Source organism: Python bivittatus, unplaced genomic scaffold (genome assembly GCF_059951505.1).
Source record: "Python bivittatus isolate LINGU-HERP-01145 unplaced genomic scaffold, Pbiv_v1 ctg000570_np1212, whole genome shotgun sequence".
Lineage (NCBI taxonomy): Eukaryota > Metazoa > Chordata > Lepidosauria > Squamata > Pythonidae > Python > Python bivittatus.
This window is the reverse complement of record NW_028277097.1, coordinates 11450767-11475144: the sequence shown is the minus strand read 5'-3', so window position 1 is coordinate 11475144 and position 24378 is coordinate 11450767. Positions and strand designations below refer to the sequence as shown.

At 39.0% G+C, this 24378-nt stretch overlaps 1 protein-coding gene across 1 annotated transcript in view; it reads right to left on the bottom strand.

Moving 5' to 3' along the window:
* The window catches only part of ATP8B1 (ATPase phospholipid transporting 8B1), a 78736-nt gene extending 63409 nt beyond the window's left edge, over nt 1-15327 (bottom strand). Inside the window, exon 1 of the mRNA XM_088152639.1 lies at nt 15036-15327. The gene's annotated coding sequence lies outside the window, so the exon portion shown is untranslated. The remainder of the gene's footprint in view (nt 1-15035) is intronic.
* Between the last annotated feature and the right edge of the window lie 9051 nt (nt 15328-24378).

Genomic DNA, 24378 nt, shown 5'->3' with positions numbered 1-24378 from the left:
AAGCTTATGCCTTTTAATAAAATTCCTTAGACAGAAAAGTTGCTACCAGACCCCTGCTGAATTTAAGTTGCTAAAGTGTTCTGAAACATAGTGTGTTGGGGTGTAGGGTGAGGGAGATTTGGCCAGAGAAGACAAGGAAACAAAGATAAAGTCCCCATTAATGGGAAATACATGACAATTGGTGCAAGTATACATGTCATTACAGAAACATTACCTAAAGGCTATGTTGAATTCAAACATTTTATAACAAGCTATACAAGCCTTTGGTCTAACAGAACTGCCTTTAAAACAATAGAACAAATGGACTTGCCTTTAATTGAGAATTTGTGGGGATTCTCTCTGGACTTGTTGACATCTGGGTTGGAAATGACATTGTGCATCGGATTTGCCTATAGTTTAGCTATGGGATGAAGAGTTTTATATCTGTTAATTGTTAATTAAGAGGAGGTGAAGAGATAGTGAAATTGTTTATACTTGTGATGAGGGTGGGAAGTCGTTTTCTTAGGATTTTTTCCTCTTTTCTCTTTCTCTTTTTTCCACTTTTTATTCTCCCCATTTTTTCTTCTTTTTAGTTTGTATTATTTTTTATTATTGTAGTCAAAAGTTTTAATAAAAATATTATTAATACAGCAAGACAAATCTCTTGTACAAAATTCCTTCCTTCTGTGTAATACTTAGCCATATGCACACATATGCAAATGAACACCTTCCATTTATGTCACTATAATTATACACATTTCTCAAAACACAGAGAATACATCTTCTATTATATAATGCACAACAATCATATTTTGCTTCAGAGGACTTGCTGTACACATTCATTGGGGAGGAGGCTAAATAAAGGCAGAGTGTAGCTTATTATCTGAAATGTGTCACAGAAAGTGTGTCTATAAAATGTGAGCGCTATTCACTAAACAACAAGGCAATCCAGCTAGAGAATGAACATTAGTTTCTAAAAAAGAATCTGAGCAATCTGAACTGTCATAAGTATCACATGGAAACAGATGTGCTTGCTTTTGTGTAAAAGCCAGGTACCTTCACATGTAGAGGAAGAGGGGCATTTAGAACAGAATGCACAATGTATATTTAATCCCTATACATTAACCTGTTGTGGAAGCAACTTTTGGGAGACCACCCCTTACACTTCAACTTCAGAACATCTGGGAGTGGAGAAGGAAGCAGATGTTCCAAATCAAAGCACGCCCTCTGAAAACATTGCATTCAGAAGGAGGGATTATGCAACTTCAGAAATGTGGGAGCAGTGAAGTGTCAGGAAGAATGAATGAATACATATATACACATGAAGGTAATTTATTTAAAGAAGCAACATTGATAATACTTTTTAGAGCAGTCATTAATATTTACAGATCTTTAATATTACAGACTCTGCAACATAGGACTTTCCATTAAATTTATATCATTTCTATCTACTTTTGTCCTTTCATTTTCCAAGGTGAACACACGGAAACAAGGGTAGGACTTGACTTGTGACCGCTGAAAGAACAAACACTCCCAGGTACATCTTTTCTCAGACCTGTTTGATTAAGTTACGCCTACCAAATTTTTATCTTCTTCACAAGTGTGAGAAGTACAGGAACTCTGCTTTCCTTTTATAGTTGTGCTCACACCATGCAAGCCACAAACAAAGCAACAGCATTATCATTCATCAGGCTTATTTATTTTATTACTGCAGCTTACAGTCACTCAGTTCCAATAAGGTTCTGACCGGCTTATTATAATACAAAAGTAAAAGAGAAAAAATTAAAATAAAATTTAAAGTCCCCCAAACCCTAATGATAATAAGTTTCCTAACCCTGAAACACCAAAGGAAGCAGTCTTAATATACCTATCATGCACGGCAGGGAGGAGACTCACTATATCATCAATTCCCAAAGGCTTTCTGGAACAGTCAGATCCAAGAGGGTTGTGTGAATCTTCTCTCAGCTTTGTTTCTGAAGTCAGCAAGCTGGGTTAAGGAAGACTGCCTGCTCTTCCTGTTTTTGCTTTCTCTCTTTCCTGCCCAAAAAAAGGCTAGATAAAATTTTTGATGGTGCAGTTAATGGAACAATCAATCCCCTTTAGGAATGCGATCGAGCTGTGGGTCCAGATCTGCCATCCTCTTCAATTCTTTTCTGTAAACCGCCCAGAGTCACTTTTTAATGAGATGGGCGGTGACAAATTTGATAAATAAATATAAATATAAATATATGAAGTGGGGGATTTTGATATATAAATACATATATAAAGTGGGGGATTTTATGATCTACTCATTATTATGGAGCATCTAAAATTACAAAGATAGTAGACAGATATAGCTCTGACTTCAATTTGATAGATGTGATACAAAAAGGGAAGGAAAGGCAGAACAGAGATAAGCTTTTGAAAATTATGGGACAAGGGGGTGCATCTTCATATAAGAAATTTAAAATACAACTTGAGAAGAGGTGGAACAAGGTTTGGGAGAGGGTTTTTTTAGCAAATCTGAAAGGGATCTGTGTATGTGTGTGTGTGTGTGTGCGTGTGCGTGTGTGTTTCCCTAATACATTGAATTAGTTTTAAAAAAAAGAATGGGAAATATATTTTTAAATTATTATTATCATAATGTCATTTCTCTGAAATCACATTTGGTTCATCTCATTCTGTGCTTTGTTATGGCCTAGGGCTAAAAACAAAGCTGGAATCACACAGATTGTAATGCAGGGGGGAAAAATCCCAATTTTTAAACCGTCTCCTGCAGTCCATTCCTTGTCTAGGTTCAGATGACATGCTGGACCACAGCTATGCTAGGTAAGCCAAGACAAGCCATGCTCACAAATTATAATTAAAGTGTTTTTCATCTTAATTACTATCTGGTCCTAGTCCAAATTTGGGCAACATGCTAAATGAAACCACAATATCACTTTAGATTTCTCATATAGGTGATTATGGCTTTTTGCTTAACTCAACTGAATGTTCCTAGAAGTACTTTATGGTAAATGGAGAATTTTTTTCCCTAGAGCAAAATGAAATCAGTGTAATTAACAAAGTCTCCCCCGGTACAAATCAGAATGTTTTCACCTCTTTTTCATATCTGAACAGGTACAAACTTTCCATGAGTAAACCAGGGTTTGACAAACTGATGTCTAAGATTCTTTACTTGTAAAGACTGCAGAAGGCAAATAAATGAACACATGTCTTTAACCTCATATACAGAAAGCCCACCCAAGACTTTTATAACCAAACAGAAAATACTGTTAAACTCAACGTCACTTCTAGGACAGGATTTGAGATGAATGAAAATACACTATGCTATAAATCATTCAAGACTGAACCAGCACAAACTAATCTTGTTCACAAGCATGTCTCAGGAAAAGTCACTGACTGACTTGTCACACTTTACCAAACCCATGTGAGCTGTGTTTCCACCTATGGTTAATGATAGCTTATGCAGTAGAATTAACATGACTACCTGAATTCACACAATATTTTAGCCAACACTGCATTCTCTCAATGCTAGGCTAAAATATAATTAACTAATTTGTGATTCAGTGCGTCATGCATACACAGTCAATATATAGTCTTTGTTTTTCACTTAGCATGTTATGTAAGCCATTGTGGTTTGTAAACCATTGTAGTTATGGCTTAGCATGGTACATAAACCTATCTATTATGGCTTAGTTAAACAATGGTTAAACCATTGTTAAATGTGTTAATATTATATGTAAATGCAGGTATTTATGTAATCTTTACACTACCTCTTCATAGTCTATTATCTTTGTAGACGTTATTGGTTCAATTTGGTCTTTCTTGGCAATGTCCCTTAATAAACTTTACCATCATGTTTTGTCTTTAATTTGTTTAATTGTGTCCAATTCTTGGAGACTGCCTGGACAAGTTCCTGAGTTTTCTTGGCAAGGTTCTTCAGAACTGGTTTGCCATTGCCTCCTTCCTAGGGCTGAGAGAAAGTAACTGGCCCAAGGTCACCCAGCTGGCCTTCTTCTAGTTTCTAGCCTGGTGCCTTAACCACTACACCAAACTGGCTCTCAACATCATGTTAGAGGAGTGCTTTCTTTTTGAAATAAGTACACGTGCCAACAAAGACTAACTTGTGATAAAGACTTTCACTGTGAGTTAAAAGTGAAAGTCTTCTAGGCCCCATGGTAGATATAAATAAATTCCTGGGCAATGTATATTCAAAATAATTCAAACATATTCTCATAAACCAGATCCAAGTTGAACTCACATCACATTATATTCAAAGAACCTGTAAATGAATTGAAAACTGTTAAAGAACTGTAAGCTAATAAATCACGTACAAACACGGTTCGTCTAACAACATTTCTTGGATGGTACTAACATGACTGAGCTGATAACAATATATCTTATCTCATTTTTATGTTAAATCAGATACATTCTAAAAATGCTATGATGTAGGAAGATGGACAAAGAAAACAGGACTGTAAGCATGCACAAACTAACATTTAAAAACTATTCGGTATAAAGGAAGTGAAACACTTAGCATTTTGAACTTCACATGTCTTCACAGAAAATCATCCATTTTGGAGAACATTTTGCAGGATTGAAGACAGCATTGTTATAGGATGATTTCTTGCATTACATAGTATAGCAAGAATCTACTTTATGCACAGAAGTAAAATAAACAAAAAAACTTTAAATAATGTTGCTAAGAATATTACTCAGGAGTAGTGCATACAATGTGCAAGTAGAAATTTCAGTTAAAGAATATAGCTGGAGTGATGGGAGAATCATGTGCTAAGTTCATCATCACATCATAATGTGATTTATTTGAATTTGGCTTAGCCAACCAAGTGTTTTGATTCAGCAAGCTGCAGTTAAGCAAACTATGGCTAAACCACAAGAGCTGGCAATACACAACCAAGGCACCAAAGTACTTACGACACCCCTAGATTACATTCCCAGAATGCCCAAATTAGATTAAAATAATAAAGCTCAAATCTTGAGAGAGATGAAGTCTGAATTTTCAATATTTACACATGGGTTCTTGTGATATCACATTCTCTCTCCCTCCTAATTTTTAGCATCCAAAAATATAAGATTATACCACAGCATTCAGAAACTTGATTTAATGCAATATATGGGAATTAAGAAACAATGTCATACTGTAAGAACTGGTTGATGGTATAATGCTTACCAAGGACTTACACTGAAACAAAGGTTTAGGAGTCCATTTCAACTTTCATAGATTTCAGGGATTGGTTTTTTTTAAAGGATAGTCTCTACAATAGTCTGAACTACAGAACAAAGCAGTGTGGATACATTATTCCCTTTCATCTGTGGATGTTGCATTACCATTCCCAGAATTATTTTGTTGCTTTTTAAAACCTACAATAAAAAAGATTTAACTTAAAAGTCATCCCAAAAGATAAACTCAGGATGGCTGGAGAGGGCTTTTAAGTTAAATACACAGGCAACCCTAATAATATAGCCTTCAAACTCACGTCTATTGCTGCCTCACAAATAGCTCAGGCGGCACCAGAAATCCCAGATTAAACAAGGTAGGGAAGGTATGCAGAGCAGAGCTTCTGGAATTCTTTCCAACCCCTTAATAGCAGGTCCACTTTGGATCACATGACCAGGAGAAGAAGGAAGGGGGAACCTAGAATGGAAGAGTTGTCAACATCCTGAGCTCTTGCCACCTGCCTCTCCATCGGAATTTATTGGGGAAAATTCTCTGGATTTTTCTTCTCTGAAGCCCCTAGCCCAGTGTTTCTCAACCTTGGCCACTTGAAAATGTGTGGACTTCAACTCCCAGAATTCCTCAGCCAGCATTGAAGTCCACACATCTTCAAGTGGCCAAGGTTGAGAACACTGCCCTAGTCAAATCCAGCCCTTTTAAACTTGATCTTTCTTTTGTGGGCTTCTCCCACCACACCAGGTTTTTTCTAGAGTTAGTCTGCTGATGGACAGGTAGAGTCTGAGTCTCTTTATATCATTCAGTTGTGCTGGAAAGAAAAAGAGGCCAAGCTGATCTAACTCTCCACCACGCAATACAAGCTTTGGGACCAGAATATTGGTAGAAGACTGCCCAGGGGACAATAATGAAGAAAACAATTTAAGAAATGAACGAAGTCTGGCAGCAACTGGAAAAGAAATGTTCAAACAAGCCACTAAATCTTCTAAAAGTTATTGGATATCTATGAAGACATTGTAGAAAGAGAGCCATGTTAGTCTATAGTAGCTAAAAATCCAAAGGAGTTTAATAGCACCTTTTATGACTAATACATTTTATTAAAAGGTATGAGTTTTCGTGATCTACAGCTCACTTCACACACATCACTCACTGCATCTAAGTGAGCTCACAAAAGCTAATGTCATTTATTGAAATTTGTTACTTGGAAAAGGTGCTACCAGATTCCTTTGGATTTTTGGATCTCTGTGATCAGTTCTACTTCTTTATCGCTGCTAGAACCCAAAGAATAACAAACAACATAATCTCTACAATCTGCAGAGTAAGAAAAGAATATTGTTTAACAATGGCTGGTGTGAGTCTGTCAAGAATCTTCTAAGCCCATTTAAATGTCATGTATAATTTTCTGTTTGCAAAGATGATAATATTGGTCTGCTTGACCAACTCTTGTAAGGTTTTTTTTTCAGTGCATATGAAGTTCTTTGAGTATCCAGAAAACATTATATTAACTCCAAGTAATACATCTTTGGGTAGAGATGACAAATCTCTGCACAGAGAATTGAAAAGACTGCTGAAACTGGATTAGAAATTATATATTTTTTGCCATTAAAAGTGCCACAAGGTTCAGCTACATTTTGGAGAAAGATCAAACAATGCACACAAATTAATATAACCAACTTTGTTTACTAGGATACCCCACAGACATACAAATAATTGAAGCCAAATGCAACTTCTACGTTTTCAGAAGAAGCTGAAATATAAAGCCTTGGAAGCGATCATTTTCAAATCGAAAGAGTCTCTCAATCTTAGAAGTCACCTTGATCACCAAAAATGGTCAAACAGGTTTTGATTCCCTATCAGAATTATTGGATAGATTCTACTTGGCTGAAATTCTATTTTGTATATGGATCTTATAATAAAGGTGGCCAATTGTACAAATTCACTCTACCGGATTTTCTTCCCATTATAACCTTGCTCTTAAGGCATCAGAGTAAAGCAAATCATGAATCAGTCATTCCTTACTTACCTTGCTTCTATATTTTTATGTCATATGTTTCGGCACATGAGAAATGTCATTTCCCCCCAGTGACTGATGTTACAGGTCCATGAATGTGCCATCATTCATTGTTTAAGATTGCATAAACTATGACTAATTAGTAATTACTGCTCTGATGTGGAAAAACTGCCACTCCAAATCCAGGGTTTTTTTGTTTTTTTTTTTACAATGCATCCTGAATAGAGTTTAACTATACTGTCACATTTGTCTCCTCTTTCATCTCACTGCCATAATTTCACCTTCCACTATCAGCAGTTCTTCTGAAATTTGCTACAAGACTCTAATGATGGCTATCAGGTTAATTTGGCTTAAACACAGTTCAATGTAGCCATAGCTTAAGTAAGAACAGGGCTCACATACATCAGACTATGGTGATGTGTGAATGTGACTGCTCTACCACATGCTATATCACAGTGGGTGACCTCGGCTCATCTTCAAAAAGCTAACCAGAGTTGGGGCTTGTTTCTACTTGAATGGGAGACCACTGTGCAATCTGAACACTGAGAAGTTTTTAAAAAAAAACCCAATCCTTTAGGGTTTAGAAGTTTCATTAAACTGTGGTTGGCTGAAATCTGAAGCAAGAGATTCAGAGACTTAATATATTTATAGTCACATTATCCTACACATGATCATGACTGTGTGGGATAAGAAAAGGAGGCATTCTCACCTCTCTAAACCAGAGTTTGGCCAGCACGCTAAATGTGACCATAAATATATTAAATCTCTAAATATTAGACTCTGAGTTTACTATACTAAAGCTAAGTGGTTTGCTTGTTTGTGGCTCAGAGGGTTGGGTGAACATATTCATGGTGATTTGTTCAATAAACCTTGGTGAGCAAACCATTATATTAGAATGTTAAACCAACTCCCTGAATTCACATATAATGCAGTTAATTTGTTTTTGACTTACTGTGATTTATGATTCCAGCCAATTAGCACAATGTTTGAACTAGTCACTGAGGATAAAAAAATGAAAAACACGAGCAAACCATCATTTTCATTCCATTCTTAAATTTTCAGAGACATCTGTTTAGTTATTCCTGGACTGTAGTCACAGGCAATGTGGCAAGAAATTGTAGAAACTGACTTCTGCAACAGCTGTAGAGCCAGTGGCTCCCTACTTTTGCAATAGGGGAAATCTTATTTCTTATAGCCACTTTTAATTTCACCCAGGAGAGCAGCAAAATATAGTGGAAAAGTCAACAAATTTGTAAAACAAGGGATTATTGCTATTAAATACTCTTAAATAAAACATACTCTTCAGAGTAAAGCTGTTTACAGCCCTGGTCCCATGGTTTTCCTGGGTCATGATTCCTCCTAACCCACCTCTTTAAAAGGTTTTGAAAATGTTTATTTCCTTCCATGTAGAAACTGTTCAGTTCAATTCAATGCCCCAAATGATGCAATTTACACAATCCATATCTTCCAAATTTGAACTTTCAAAGAACTATTTGTTCCATCACATTCTGTGTTAATTTACATACTTAAAAAAGGCTGTGTATGAAAGAAAACTTGTGCAATGGGCATTACTTCCTGGTCTACTACTATGTGATTATATATACACATGCTTACCTCACAACAGCTATACAGTATATAAAACCCATCAAAGTCTAGATACCTATTACTCATGTTACATACAAGTTGATTAGATCAATCGCAAAGTAGTGATTTATCTTTTTTCAAGTTACAGTTTTGATTCAATATATTTGCAACATTTTATAAGCTGAAACTGGTCTAATTAAAGAGCATCATTTGATTTATTTCAGACCTAGTAAACAGATTATTCCTCCTGCATGTAATTTATTGTCCTTTTGTTTGTAACAGTTTATTTTGCAAAAACAAACTTCTCTCTATGGTAGAAAATCTGTCTTATTGTCTTGAGTCACTTAAAAGAATTGCAGATCTAACTTCCATTGTTGGCAAAACTTCTCAGATTTCTGGTCAAACACAATTTTACGTTCAGGGTAAACTGAATGAGTTGGGACACAATTCTCATGTATTGTAATTTGTTTAGCATGTCAGATTTGCCATCTAATTCTTTGCATTTCTTTATTTAGAATACAACTCTTGTGTAATTCAAAATACTTAAAGGTGTATGGATTTGTGATTTCAGTTGCTTTCACATAAAGCTGAATATAAGTGCTTGAGTGTAGGGGAAGCATCCATACTGTACTTCCACTACTGTGTTTTGTTCCTGTTGCAACAAAGGAAATAATTGCACGCTAAACTGATGTTCTTTAAGACAGGGCAATGTGCCAAGGGACAAACTCATATCAATGTCCTTTAGTTACACAGGCAGAATCTACTACTGTTCTGAGACAGTGAACACAAAAAAGCTAATGCAGAACAGACTGGAAATCCAGTACAAACTATTCAGAACTATTTGGTGAATTCTTCTTACTCTTTGATGTTCTTCTGATCTCTGCAAACCTTCTGGAACCCAAAGGTTCTACCCAAAGGTTACAGCACGTGAGGCAGAACCTAGGCAAGCCTTATTAATCTTGAAAACTGCTGAGCAGAGTCAGAGCTAGTTAGTATTGGGACAGGAGACCACTAGGAAATCGCAAGATAGAAAAAGAGAAAAAAAACCCTAAAGATAATGGCAAACCACTTCTATATGGTTCCCAAGGAATCAACCTGGCTCTAAGCATGTCCTGATTTTAGAAAATGCTATTCAATTCAGTGCAATTGTATTATGCTAAAAATGGACATGATGTAGTTAAATTCTGATCTGATTTGTTATCCAATATAGTCTTTAATTAAAATCAATTAGCTTGGTAAGTACAGGAATGCATCTGGATACTTAAAAAAAAAAAAAACACTGCTACCAGCTATACTTCCTTATGGAAACAAAACATGAATTGTGCCAATCCCAGTATGTTTATTGAATAACGTTTCCTAAAGAAAAAAAAAAACTTAAAGAAGTTTCTACAGTTTTAGCAGCAAGGGGCAATAGCCACACAGTCAGGGACATGGGGAAGAACAATTCCACCTACCCAAACAACTTCTATACTATTGTTTAATGGAAAATAACCTCCTTTCACTTCTAAAGAAGTTTATATTTACTTGCCATGTCTGACATGGAAAAATCTGAATCTCTGGGTAAATAATGCACATATTTGAAGGTCATACTGAATTCTGGACTAAACAGTGGTATCTCCAGACCAACCTCACTTTTCAAGTCTAGTTGCAACTTGTTTAAATTCCTGTTCTGGTGAATCACCAACAGATATCTCTTGAGCTAAGCAACATCGCATCAGGAAAGGATTTCTAAACCAATCTTCCTGAACAGCTATTTTAGTCCTGTAATAAAAGCTTAAATTCTCATTATTCAGCTATGGATAAATCACTGTTTCCTGAATAAGACATCTTTGGCTGTGTTCATACAATACAAAGCCACACAAGCTAGCCAGATGTATGCAAACCGAGTCAATTACATTATGGCTTAGTATGAAGGAAACCATTCTGTTTAATTGTGCTTAATCCCAAGTAACCGTACGACGTGTGTGAATGCAAAACCTAGAATATACCCCCACACACACAAGAACAGCCCTGCAGCAAAAATTTGCAGTGTAGAGTGCTCCTGTTCAAGTTTTCAGCAACTCCACCCATGTTTCCTCACCTTGTTTTTCTTTGCAAAATTTAGTCAGACAGCATTCTATAGGGCCTTAATTTTTGTTTTCCCCACGAAGTTGCTGCCATTTGGGGGGTACTTCTGAAAACTTAAGGGTCCACTCTAGTCTACTGATGCAAATTTTGTACATAACTACTGCTATTTTTCTGTAAAAGTGATAGTGGCAAAATAATTGAATCTGAATAAAATTTAATATTATAGCTATGATCTTGAATTTGGAATTCACTTTTTTAGAGTACAGCAGTAAAGTAAAAATGTTTTCTAAAAATATGCTTCTTAGAAAGTTTCTAAGGCCACTTTTCTATGACTTCCACTCACAAAATTAAAAAAAAAATACACTGAATGTAATAAAGATAGAAAAAGCTAAGCTAATGAAGCCAGCAATAACAAAAACCTCAATTCATGCATAAAGTCATTAAACAAAGTACGGGGGTGGGGGCAGTTAGAATATGTTTCATTGGGTGCCTAATAACAGCAAGATTTATGCATAGCGAACATTCCAGAGGAGAATGTTTTAAAAGTGTGGAATGATCAGCAAAAGTTTTTTTTTCCCTTTAAGTAGTATCCCTTAAAGACTCTAAGCATCTGGAACAAAGTTTTGTCATCCTTGAAATTTCTAACTGTACTGTATTAAAAAGACTGTGTCTGCCCTTGTTTAAATGGTCCACCAGTTGTCAAAACAGGTATTGTCTGAAACAAAACATCATTCTAGGCAAAACATTCATTTTTCATCACAGAAATTCTCGCCAACAGTGACAATTTTAATTTCTCCCATCTTAACATGTCTTTCTTAATTTTGTTCCATGTCCTAACATAATTATTTTGAAATAACATACAATTCATATTTGTCATAATAATACCCAAGTACTTTAGCTTTTTTCTCAATCTTCAAACCAAAAAAGATATATGTGAATGTGTATGGCAAGGGGAAAAATCACGAATGAATCACGTTTTATAAGTTGCAAAGGAAAGAGGGAGATTGGGTTTACTGGATTTGAAATTGTATTTTGCAGCTTGTTTGATTTGGATGGAAGAGTGGGTGTTGCTGAGAAACAAAAGACTTTTAGAATTAGAAGCGTACAACCTGAGGTTTGGACAGCATGGGCATTTATGGTATGATAAAGTTAAAGGTAATGTGGATTTTAAAAATCATTTTATTAGACATGCCATATTGAGAATATGGAATAGATATAAACCCAGGCTGTGCCCGAAAATACCTTTATGGATCTCAGCACAAGAAGCATTTTACAGAAGAGAAACAACAGGCAAAGACAAATGGTTAACATACCAGGAATTACTGGAGAATCACCAAGGGGAATATAAAATTAAATCAAGAAAGCAACTAATGGCAAGAGGATATAATTGTCTCTGGTTTTCCCATTTACAGTTATCAGGAAGATTTAAAATGGATAAAAAGATTTATGGTATGGAGCAAATAAGACAGAATTTGAAGTGCAATTGTGTACCAATGATAAACATGTTGAAATTTGAAATGGAAGAACAGGTTAAAGAATGTATGATAAAGTAGGCTAAGAATTTTGATTACAAAATTACAGATGGATCAATGGGAAAATATGTGGTCAAAAGGGTTGAAAGTTACATTATGTTGTGATCTTAAAGATAATTTTTATAAAATGATGTATCGTTGGTACATGACACCAGAAAAGTTATCTAGAATGTATAAAGGCATTCCAAATATATGTTGAAAATGTGAACAACATGAAGGGACATTCTATCAAGCTTGGTGGACATGTAAAAAAGCTAAAAAAAATTGGATTCAAATATACACATTGATACAGAGGATTTTGAAAATTAATATTCAATTGAAGCCAGAACTTTTCCTTTTAGGACTGATGGGTACAGAGTTAGAAAAGAGTCATGGAAGATTATTTCTGTATATGATTACTGTGGCAAGATTACCATATGCACAAAGATGGAAAGATTCGGCGTTACCCACCATGGAGGGATGGTTGGTGAAATTGACAGAACTTGCTGAGATGGCCAAGCTGACTTCTTTGGTTAGAGAAAGGTCATTATTGACATTCATCAAAAACTGGAAACCCCTTATGGACATTTTGCATAAAAAAGAAAATTATTTTGTGACTTATGGTTTTGAGGATTAGAAAGAATAGGTTATAGAAAGAAGGAAATTATGATGTAATCTTAGAGAGAGAGGTTTGATTAGAATTGTATGTATAACTACTGAGAGGAAGATCAGAAGCCACATCTATCTATCTATCTATCTATCTATCTATCTATCTATCTATCTATCTATCTAGGTTTTCTGTTCTTTTCTTTTTCTTATTTCCTTTTTTGTCTCCTCTTTTCCTTTCTTTTCTTTTTTCTTTCCCATATTTACTATATTTTTTCTGTGAATGTGTTTATTATATATATAAAATCTTTTAATTAAAAAAATATAAAAAAAGATTGTGTTTGCCCAATACGCTAACCCACTGTTAGCTAAGTCATACTATTATGTTCATCTAATTGAATTTAGCCCACTGAGTCACAACTACACCAACTAGGGTCATATATTATACTGAATGAACCTCAGACTAAGCAACCATACTGTGTCATGTGAACTCAGCCTAAATGTTGTGGAAAAACTCAAAAGCAATGGATAATGTATTTGTACAGTTAATTCATCTGAACAATAACAAATCCCCTTGGAAAAACATAATTCCCCCAGAGACTGGATTGTCCCCAATCCCGTCAGCCTTTCACAAGGCCCTAAAGACTTAGTTTTGTCACTGGGTCTAGGGATCCGGATGAATGGCAGAGCCCTTGCAACAGTTATATTGACTTGGTGATGGTTCTGTTTTTACCACAGCTGTGGATTATATGTGTGTTGTGGTTTTTATTGTCTTACATTTTTTTAATGCTGTTTTTAATTGTGTTAGCTGCCCAGCGTCATGAATTTGAGATGGGTGGCCATATAATTTGAGATAATAAAATAAATAAAACTTTTGCTCACGAAAAAGCAAATGAAAGACATGCAAATTATCATGAGATTAGATGACCTCCTCAAGATATTCAGATCCTTGTTGAAGTGCTGGATTAGAAAAAAGGGATAATATTCTTGCTCATTCCCAATTTCTTTGAGCAGTGGAGAAGCACAGGATACTTGAGTGTGTAAATTGTTCTACTGACACACATTCAAGCAAAGATCAAGTGGTGTGACAAGATTCTGACAAGATCATCTATCCCAACATTCTTTACACCTTCAGCTATTTGTCAACTTTTTCTCCTTCTGCCTCTTGCTTTTAAAAGGGCAAAGGACAGTTCCCTAATTGCAGTAACAGTTTCTGCCCCATCTTTAACTGGGGTGGGTATCATGTCTCCTTCAGCAAATACCAAGAGTTATCTTGTTCAGAAGCACAGAGATCCTCAGCCATCAGGAGCCCATTGGCACCAGGTGCTAAAGGGCTATGTCAGCCTATTAGCTATCAATCCGCCTAATGACAGGAATAAGGAAACAGCAGCCTTAAACGTCATGAAGCCCAAAGAGAGAAAATATCCATTTGAGAAATTATAGAAGGGGAAAAAACATATTTGGCAATTGCAATTTGAGTCACAGACTCAAGAAAACAGGTTGATAACTAGATTAAATATTAAAGGAGGGGGGGGGAGTAAATCAGAGCCAGAATGTAGTTTGGTTTATTCCGCATACACACAAACTTATCTGCACTTAGCACAAAGATACTAGTTCAAGGCCAAGCTACAAGTTCTATCACATGTTCAACTGGCCGGCAGAAATAGACGCAAGGGACACAATTTTGCCTGCACAAATCCAGGCAACAGGAACAGATGACCCAAACATTATTCATACCAAGGCTGAGGGTCCCGGGATCTGAGAAGGGAGCGTTGGTGGGGGGGAGAAGGGGGGCGACACCCAGCTACAGCTCAAGTCAGTATCTGATATGCCTCTTGTTGCCGACCACCCTCGCCAACCTGGCGCCCTCCAGATGTTCCAGTTACAACCTTCATCCCACTCACGGCCCATCCCGGCGGGGAAGGGGGGACTTGCAGTCCCCTCTGGCGACAGATCCATCGGGAGAAACGGGGCGCTCGGGCTGTAGAGACTGTCAGGCGAGAACAAAGCCTGGGAAAGCCGTGCTCCCGAAGGTCCCCACCCTTTCGCCACCCGATCCGCAGCACCTTTCCTTCCCCCGAGCGCTCCCCTTTCCTTCGCTTACCCCCTGCGCCTCCAGGCGGAACCCCCCTCGGCTGCCGTCGCTCAGTTGCCTTTCATGCTCCCTCGCTCTCCCCCGGCCACAAGCGGCTGCCCAGCCGGAGGAGTTGAGGAACAAGTTTCCCAAGTTTCCTCTTCTCCTCCTCCTCCTCCTCCTCCTCCTCCTCCTCCTTCTTTCCTCTCCTCTCCTCTCCACACGAGGCAAGATGTTTTCCTCCTCCGCGAGGAGACCCAGGAGGCGGGAAGAGGCGAGGCGAGCGGAGACGGGTCCAGTTTGGACACTCCGGGAGAAGAGGAAGCAGCGCACACCTCCCTCCACGCCCCACCCCGGCACCTCTGACAAGCGAAAGCCCATCCCCTTGCCAGGAAGCGCCCACGTGACTCTCAGGTAGAGCCACGGCCGGGGTGCGCCGCCCCTCGCCTCGCCTCGCCTCGAGAGAGCGGCTCCAGCCCCGTGGAGAGCGGCCGCAGGAGGCGCGCGCGCCGGGGCCGCGAGAACAGGTGCGAAAAGCCACCGCGGGCGCCCGCCCGCACCTGGCGAGCCAGTGAACCCGCAGGAGCGCGCTTGCGCGTTGGGGCGCGGGGGGAAACTTACTCGTTTGGGGCTGCTGAGGAGGCTCCGAGGCGCATATTATTATTTCTCCCACGCTCTTTCGCGCCCTGCACCGATTTAACAGGATCCCAATGGCGGGGGGGGGGGGGGTCTAAAACGGAGGTGTGCAAAATACGGGGAAGAAGTTCGAAGCCTCCAGTGGGAGATATTGATATAAGATGAGGACGCCTAAAAGGATCTGAACTATTGGGGTGTTGTTTTGTTTTTCCCCTGTTCCTTTTCTGATTCTGGATCCATCTGTTTTACGACCGCATGAAAACAGATTACCGATTGCAGTTTATTTCGTCTGCCCTAAACGTACCTACTTCTCAGCCTTAGAATGAACCCTGGAGTTTGAATTGCTGCTGTTGCTGATATCTACCGCCCTGATCTCTGTGGTCCGAATACTGCACAAGTGTGTGAGTTGCTTAACATGGTTCGATGAATAAGCCACAGCTACACACGCTAAGCCAAAAACCATGATTTCCAAGCCACAATGAATTCACATGACCTGCTAAGCTGCTGGGGCTTTAAAAAAACTTCAGAAGGTTGCTTCTCTTTGATGCCCCAATGGAAGCACTTCGTAAAAGCTGCTTCCAAAAGGAATGAAGACCCTCTGCTTTAAAGAGCATTTTACAAATGGGTTCCCTCAAGTTAAAGTCTCCAGCAAATGCCACAGCCTGGGGAGAAGCCTCTTCTGGATAACGGAAGCATTAGAGCGAAGCACTTCAGGGAGTGAGTTGGACCCGCCTTGCACACTCCTACAGGTCAGAAGTGAACGAACCATGATACAGTATGCCTTAGCACGATGTGCAGAAGTTAAGGTAATCAGGCAGAACAAGTTCATATCTGGTGGCTTTCCCAATCGTTTACTGTACTGTACTGTCTCCATGAAATGGCTCATTACACTAATGTCTCCCAAGAACAATGTCATTGCTTAAGTATAATTCCACATTCATCTTCTTTCTGGTAATGAGTATAATGTCCTGGGCTTGAAAAGGCTTCCTTCCCATAGAAGATTTTGCCCCTCAAATCTAGCTTTGGACGGAGATGGTAGGAGAGAAGAAAACCCAAGGGGTGAGTGTACACGATACGCTGGATATTGTTTATGGCGAGCCTGTTCAATTTTAACAATATATAGCTTTTGGCAGTTTCACCAAGATAACTTGAAACCCTGGAAGAGACCATATATTGCATCTAAACTATTCATGGCTTTTGTTTGAAATTCTTGAGCTGAATCTAAAATACGAGCAAGCAATGGTGCTCAAGCAGACATAGAAAAACAAAAAAGTAATATAAATCAAATTCAGAAGCCTAGTTAAAAATACTTCCTGAAGCGTTGTGAAGAATTACAGCCTTTCAGTCACCTCCTATTCGTCTGAGAGGTTTTTATACATCTGTTTTAAGGACAACAGGAAGGACCTTGTATTCATTCTAGCATTGCTGCAGAAGAAACTGAGGGCGCAAACCTTTTCATCAAAGGCATCTAGAAAAGAAGAAAGTCATGAAAAACATGAAAAATAGAAAAACAGAAAGTCATGGCAGCTGTAGTTTTGTTTTTACAGGGAATATAAAGTAAAGGAATATGGGTGGCTGCCTTGCACAGTTCAGGGTATGTTGCAAGAATTGCAATGCATCTCCATATTTAACACTGTTCTCTATTTATAGTGAATATTTTCACTCTTATAGTGAATATTTTCACTTTGCAGAAAAAGGGTAGTTATTTTGGTCAAAACAGGAAATAGGAAGCCAACTTTTGTGGAAAACAGAATGCCCCCCACATTCCTAAAATTTTTCAGATTAAGTAATATTAATGTAAAAAGCATACAACATGGCCAAAATCTTGAAAGTCTGCCAAATCTTCTGGGAACTGGAATTATGAATTTGGACAAAACAGTAATACCATAACTAGCCTTGGGACACTGACTGCCTAGTCACAGTTTTACTTGTTTGAATAATGCAGTCCATACAAGAAAGTTAATTATGTGTGTGGATTTTTAGAGAGCCTGTTTGAAATATTTCAGCTATCCCTCATCCTAAAACAATACCTTTCATATTCCAGTCATAATCATGGGAGGTACATTGTATTCAAGATTGCAAAAGTGTTTCCAGGATTAGATCCAGCCATACACATACTGGTTTTAGAAGACCATGTCCTCCATTATGTCCTACCAGACCTCTATGGTTCTCCATAACCATGGAGACTAGGACTGCAAAAAATTAGAATGTTCCATATTTCTTTGCTGGCTTCTACTGGGTCTTTGGATTTTGGCAGCATGATAGCCATAATGACTCACTCAAAGTTGTGCTAACTTGAAAGTTGTGCGCAACAACCTGTGTAGACGTAGAATGTGTAGCAAAACCTAATCCTGTTTGCCAGGCCCTTATCTAGATAATGACATGACATCTGAGGATACAGAAGTGGACCTTCCTTGCCTAAGGCTTATTGGATGACTATATAATTACTTAATTAGGCAATTCATCTAAATATATGTTTCCACATGGGAGGTTTTTTGGCCTTTGAATATATCAAGATTACTAGTACTAAAGATGCCACGCTGAAATTTATGTGGTTCTTGCTTTGGGGTTTGCCAGTTACATGGGACTTGACAACAGTCTTGAAAACTCTGAAAGTAAATTCCCAGCCAGACTTCTAGAAAGCCAATTAAGGCAAAGTCTCTGAAATGTTTCCTTCCCGTGTCCCTCACCTATGGGCTGGGTTGCCTCTTTTTATACCCACTGTTTTCCTCCTCTGCCTGCTTCTCACAGTCTCTCACAGCGTGATCTGGACACCCAAAAATAAGCACATTACCATTCCGTTCTGGTGGGAAGCCAGAACAAAGGCTATAAGGACAGGATAAGGACTGGCAATAAAGCAGTTACCCTTGTAGAGTTTTAGGCTGCTCAAGGACAGGTGGATAGGAGAGGAGTGGGGAAAGCCTGAGACTTAGCTTCAACCAACCGTGAGTTATCCATGCTATTCTTTTTATTACATTAATGTCTTTCTGAGCATCATGATGAATTCTTAGATGCTTTCCCATCCATCTTTAACTGTTGACCAAACTCTTCATATCATCTTTCAAACTTTTCCTTCCTGTTTCTTGTAAGTAACATGTGCTCCTCTTGAGCAAAGTTTCCTCACCTACAACCTGTTTTGGTTGCTCAAACGCTATGAGATTGTCCCTCAGGCCACCAATTGACAGTAAGGCACACAAGATAATCTAATCCTGTCTCAGCAATTATTTTTCCTAGAAGTCTTGTGATAAAAGCAAGTTGGGAGGCTTAAATAGTGAGTCCAGACCTTACTTGTCCATCATTAGAGAATTAGCTAGCATCTCTCAAAAGCTGGATTTACCCTGGAGATCTTTTATTACTGAGTTCTACTGTGCTTATAACAGATAGCTGACAGAGTATTTATTTATTTATTTAATTTTATTAATCAGATTTTTATGCCATCCATCTCACTGTACAAGTGACTCTAGGCAGCTTACAAGTAAAAAAGTGATAAAAACAATAAAAGTCTGTACAAAAATATACAAATTAAAAGGCGGAGACAGCATCTTGAAGCCACCAACCAGCCCCAGCGCTGCGAGCCCCCTGTGATCACCATCCTAATTGGCAGAGGCAGGTCTTAACACCCTTCCAGAAGGCCAAAAGAGTGGGGCCAATCTCACCTGAGGGGGCAAGATGTTCCACAGGGTGGGGCAACAGCAGAAAAGGCTCTCCTCCTAGACCCTGCCGATCAAAATTCTTTAGCTGACAGGGTCCATAATGTCCTTCCTGACAGACCGCATGGGACGGGTTGATGTAACTGGGACAAGATGATTCCTCAGTTAACTTGGGCCCATGCCATGAAGGGCTTTCATGGTCATAACCAACACTTTGAATTGGACCCAGAAGCAAACCAGCACCCAATGCAGCTCATGCAGCAGAGGTGTTATATGCGCAGCCCATGCCATCACATTCTGTACCAGCTGCAGCTTCCAGATACTTTTCAAGGGTAGCCCCACGTACAGCAGATTGCAATAGTCTATATGGGAGATGATCAGGGACTGAGAGAAGGGCTTTCCGATCCAGGAAAGGGTGCAACTGGCACACAACACAGAGCAGGAGTCAATCCAGGACCAAAGATGGTAAGGCCCCAGGTATGGAAGAGCCCCGAATGCACAGCCACTCTGTCTTACCAGGGTTCACTTGAAGCCTGTTCCCCATCCAGACTCCTACAGCCTCCAAGCACCACGAAAGAACATCCACAACATCACTTAATTCACCTGGGATGGAGATATACAACTGAGTATCATCCGCATACTGATGATACCTCATCCCATGGATGATCTTACTCGGTGGTTTCATGTAGGTGTTAAAAAGGAGTGGAGAGGGCACAAAGCCCTGTGGCACCCCACAGAGCGGGGTGCAGGCTGGACCTCTCGCTCCCAATCAACATCGATTGGGACTGGCCCTGGAGGAAGGAGGTGAACCAGCACAAAACTGTGCCCCCCACCCCCAACTCCCACAGTTGACCCAAAAGGATATCACGGTCGATGATATCAAAAGCTGCCAAGAGGTCAAGAAGAGCCAGGATGGATGCACTACCCCCATCCCACTCCCGCCAGAGATCATCTAAAAGTGTGACCAATGCCATTTCCGTCCCATATCTGGGCCTGAAACTTGACTGAAAGGGGTCTAGATAATCCATTTCATCTAGGATCCTCTGGAGCTGCAGCGCAACCACCTTTTCTACCACCTTCCCCAAAAAAGGGGAGGTGAGACACTGGATGAAAGTTGTCTAGAACTGTGGGGTCCAGCAATGGCTTCTTGAAGAGAGGGTGAACCAGCACCTCCTTAAATTGTGCCAGGAACACCCCCTCCACCAAGGATGAATTAACCATCACGTAGACCCTCCCACACGTCACTTCTTGGGTGGCCTTGACCAACCAGGAAGGGCATAATCTATGTAATGCACAGGTGGCTGCACTTACAGACCCAAGAGTGGTGTTTCAGCTGAACTTCCTCACATTTGCAATCACTTTTTACAATGTTTACTCTCTATTTCCCAATAACTATCTTGCAAAAGCTTCCAGGAGAACATCACTTCCTGGTGTAGCCTTGCCTTCTCACCTAGTGTTCTGCATGAGTTCTGCTGCTGTTTGCTCAATGATATGTGAGAAGCCAAACTTGTCCCTCTCCTAACCCAGATCTACCATGTGTCAATTCTTCAACATCCTGCCTGGGGTTTTAGCTGCAACATCACCCATCCTTTGTCCTATGAGATGTTGTTGAGGCCATGGCAATGGTGACATCACTTCCCAGCTCTTCCTTGGTCAGGCAAATTGATGCTGGCTTTGAGATTCCATTAAATCATGCCCAAAGAGTGGCTCTGACAGTTTCAAAACTTTACAGCCATGGATTCCTCCTGTATGTTGCACATTTTTAGGAATGTAGCTTCTGAGAGAATAAAAAAAGGAAATCATTTGACTGGGCAGGGAGGAATCAAGTGAAAACCCCAACGCTGTAGAAGAGCTGGTTCCAGAACCAGAATCCCATTCTGATCTTTTAAATTGTTTGCACCTAGGTTCATAACTAGGAGTAAAGTTATGAATGTCTTTTTTAAAAATTAATGCACTGTTCTACCAGAAAAAGCATCTTCAGTTTTATGGGTGTCAGATATTTATATTTGTCAGGATCTCCTAAATTACTACAGAGAAATCTCATTCTCATCTATCAAATGAACAGGCTGAATTCTTGCTAGATGCAATAATGGAAATTTTTAGCCTAGTAATACTTACCTAAATAAGGTTATAAATTCTTCTTGGTATCACATATTTTAGTTTTTAAAATCCTCCCCGTTCTACAAGTCTGTTTCATCTCAATGAGTGTTTTCTGTGGCATCTACTGAACATCATGGGGTAGTTTCCCTAACTTCATTCTACTGTTAAATCATGAAGTGGAAGCTGATTCTTTTGAAACAGGCTGGGTTCATATACTGTGCCATAATGTGATTTATTTGGTTTTGGTTTCACATGCTCTGTGAAGCTCATCAGTCATGGTTTATTCCCCAGCTATGGCTAACATCAATGCAATATTCGATCCAGGATATTGTGCAGCACTCTTCAAGTTATTAATGCAATTTCTTCCTACTTCTAAATGTAACTTGAAACTCTGTTCAGACAACACACTTAACTAGTCCTAGCAGATACTAAGAGATTCAAATTACACGCTACGCTTGCTTAGGATGTGTGTGTGTGTGCCTTAGTATGTTGTCAGATCCCAGCCCACCTGTTTATGGCTCAGTGCATTGTGCAAAAAAGCAGCATTGGCAGAGGGGGAGATCAAAGCAAGCAAGAAGGCAGATCTGGCATTGCAATGTAAGCTCTGCCCCTTTTGCATGTTGTCGATGTGTACAAAAGAGTTGGGGCTTGCGTCACAATTCTGCATCCACCATCTTGCCCATGTTGATACCACTGATATAAATCTAGAAAAAAAGGCTTTACTACCCAGATTAAGTATTTGGTGCAATGACTGATGATTAGTGCTACATGAACTGAGAGTGTATTCAGTTAAATAGCTTCCCCCTATTGTATTCAAAATAATTTGATTAGTTTCAAGACCTTGACAGCCTTGGACAATAGCTAATCATGGCTTAACAAACCATGATTATTATTTTTTTTTTGCCTTCAAGTCAGTCTTGACTCCCAGTGACTGCCTGGACAAGACCCTGCAGTTTTCCTGGCAAGATTTCGGAAGTGGTTTGCCCTTGCCTGCTTCCTAGGGTTGAGAGAAGGTGATTGGCCCAAAGTCACCCAGCTGGCTTTGTGCCCAAGGCAGGGTTAAAACTCACAGTCTCCTGATTTCTTAACCACTATGTATACTAAATTGGCTCTCTACAAGATGAGGCACAAATATTTGTTTGGCACACATAACCCCTTCACTCCTCATTTTTGCAATTCAGCTGGAAAGCATTGAATTAAAACAGTTTCCAATTTTGTTATAACCAAGAAAATGTGATTATTAGCTTCATGACCAATTAGAATTGAAAAGCAACTTCAGCTCAGTATTAGTTAGTTTGTTCCAAAGCTGAAGGATATTATATTCTAGTTTGGATGATCCAAGAAAAGATGGTTCAGTAGAGGTTTCTTGGTTTGTTTGCAGCTCATGAATCTACCGCATATATCACATGCACTTAAATTAAGTCTGTGCATGCTTTGGAAATCACTCAGAAGTGCTTCAGACAGACCTTGCAGGAATACAATAACTCTTTCCTGTACCTTAAAGTAGCGGTGCCTTTTTTCAGGCTTCTGCAAAAAAAGCTGTAGCTGCTTTAAGGATTGTTTTATGAATCAGCTCCTTAAAGCAGCAGCATCTTTTTTTTTCAAACTCACATGAAGCCTCACAAAAGTCAATAGCAGAGTGATGCTGTACTTGTGTGAGATCCAAAGCACCGTGTAAATATACATCTGGCAACTTCCCCATTTGATTATGACTGTCTGGAATTAATGAGAATTGGACTCAGACATATCCAGAGAGTCCCATAACTGTATTTCTACATTTACATTCTTCTCTTCCTCCTCTTTGTAAATATCCATTTCTTTCATGCTTTGGATTTTGCAACGTAACTGGGATTAATGTATTTTGTAAAATGATTACATAATCACTTGACAAATCATCGTTGCGACTTCAAGTCTGCTTGTCTTTATTAAAAAATTTTCTGTTTTGTTTTTAATTGCCTTTTAATGTTACATTTCCTTTTAATACTTACTATTCCCACCCCCTGTCCTGGTGGTACATAGATATTTTTATTTAAATGAAAAAAAGATCAGTGTTAGATACTAACACCATAATCCCAGCTTTTAAAAAAAAAATTCAGAAAGCATGATATTAGCATATAAGGAAAAGAAGCACCTGGAATAAAATCATAGGAGCTGGCTGAACAAGATTTGTAGTGTATTAAAGGTGGGGCTTTATTGTATTGAGGGCAGATTTCTAGCATATTGAAGGTAGAAGTCATTTCTCCTGCCCCATTACTGGAAGAATAAATTATACCAAATAAACAAAAAACGGTAATTTTGGTCAGTTGAAAACATTTTCATAGCCCCAGCAAGCTAGCCTGGAACCAATTAAACAGACATAACAAAATCCAGGAACTTCTGGTAGGGAGTTTAATTATAAATAGGCTAAGAAGCTATTATGAAAGAATTCTAACAATTGGTATCTAATGCAAGCTCTATTTATAATAATCCAATGCTCAGCTTTCTTGCACTGCTTTCTTGCACTTACTCTACCTAAAGGACTAAGTAGTAGGTGTGTACCTTTGAGTCAGTGTTGACTCCTGGTGACTGTCTGGATGAGTCCCTGTAGTTTTCTTGGCAAGATTTTGGAAGTGGTTTGCCATTGCCTGCTTCCTAGGGCTGAGAGAGAGTGACTGGCCCAAGGTCATGCAGCTGGCTTCATGCCTAAGGCAGGACTAGAAGTCACGGTCTCCCGGTTTCTAGCCTCGCGCCTTAACCTTAACCACTGCACCAGACTGGCTTTCTAAAGGACTAGGAAAGAATCTCATTTCAGTGGGAGATACAGTTTCCATCTGTTCCTTGCTTTGGGAACAGCCTGATCTAGTATTAAGTTCTTTACTTCGGCTGTGTGAGAACTGATTTTCACACTTACACCAATTTTGTTGTTTCCTTAGCAAAAAGTGTTGATAAGCATAAAGTATATATAGATCTGATCCTAATACACCCAATTGTATTAGGATTAATACATG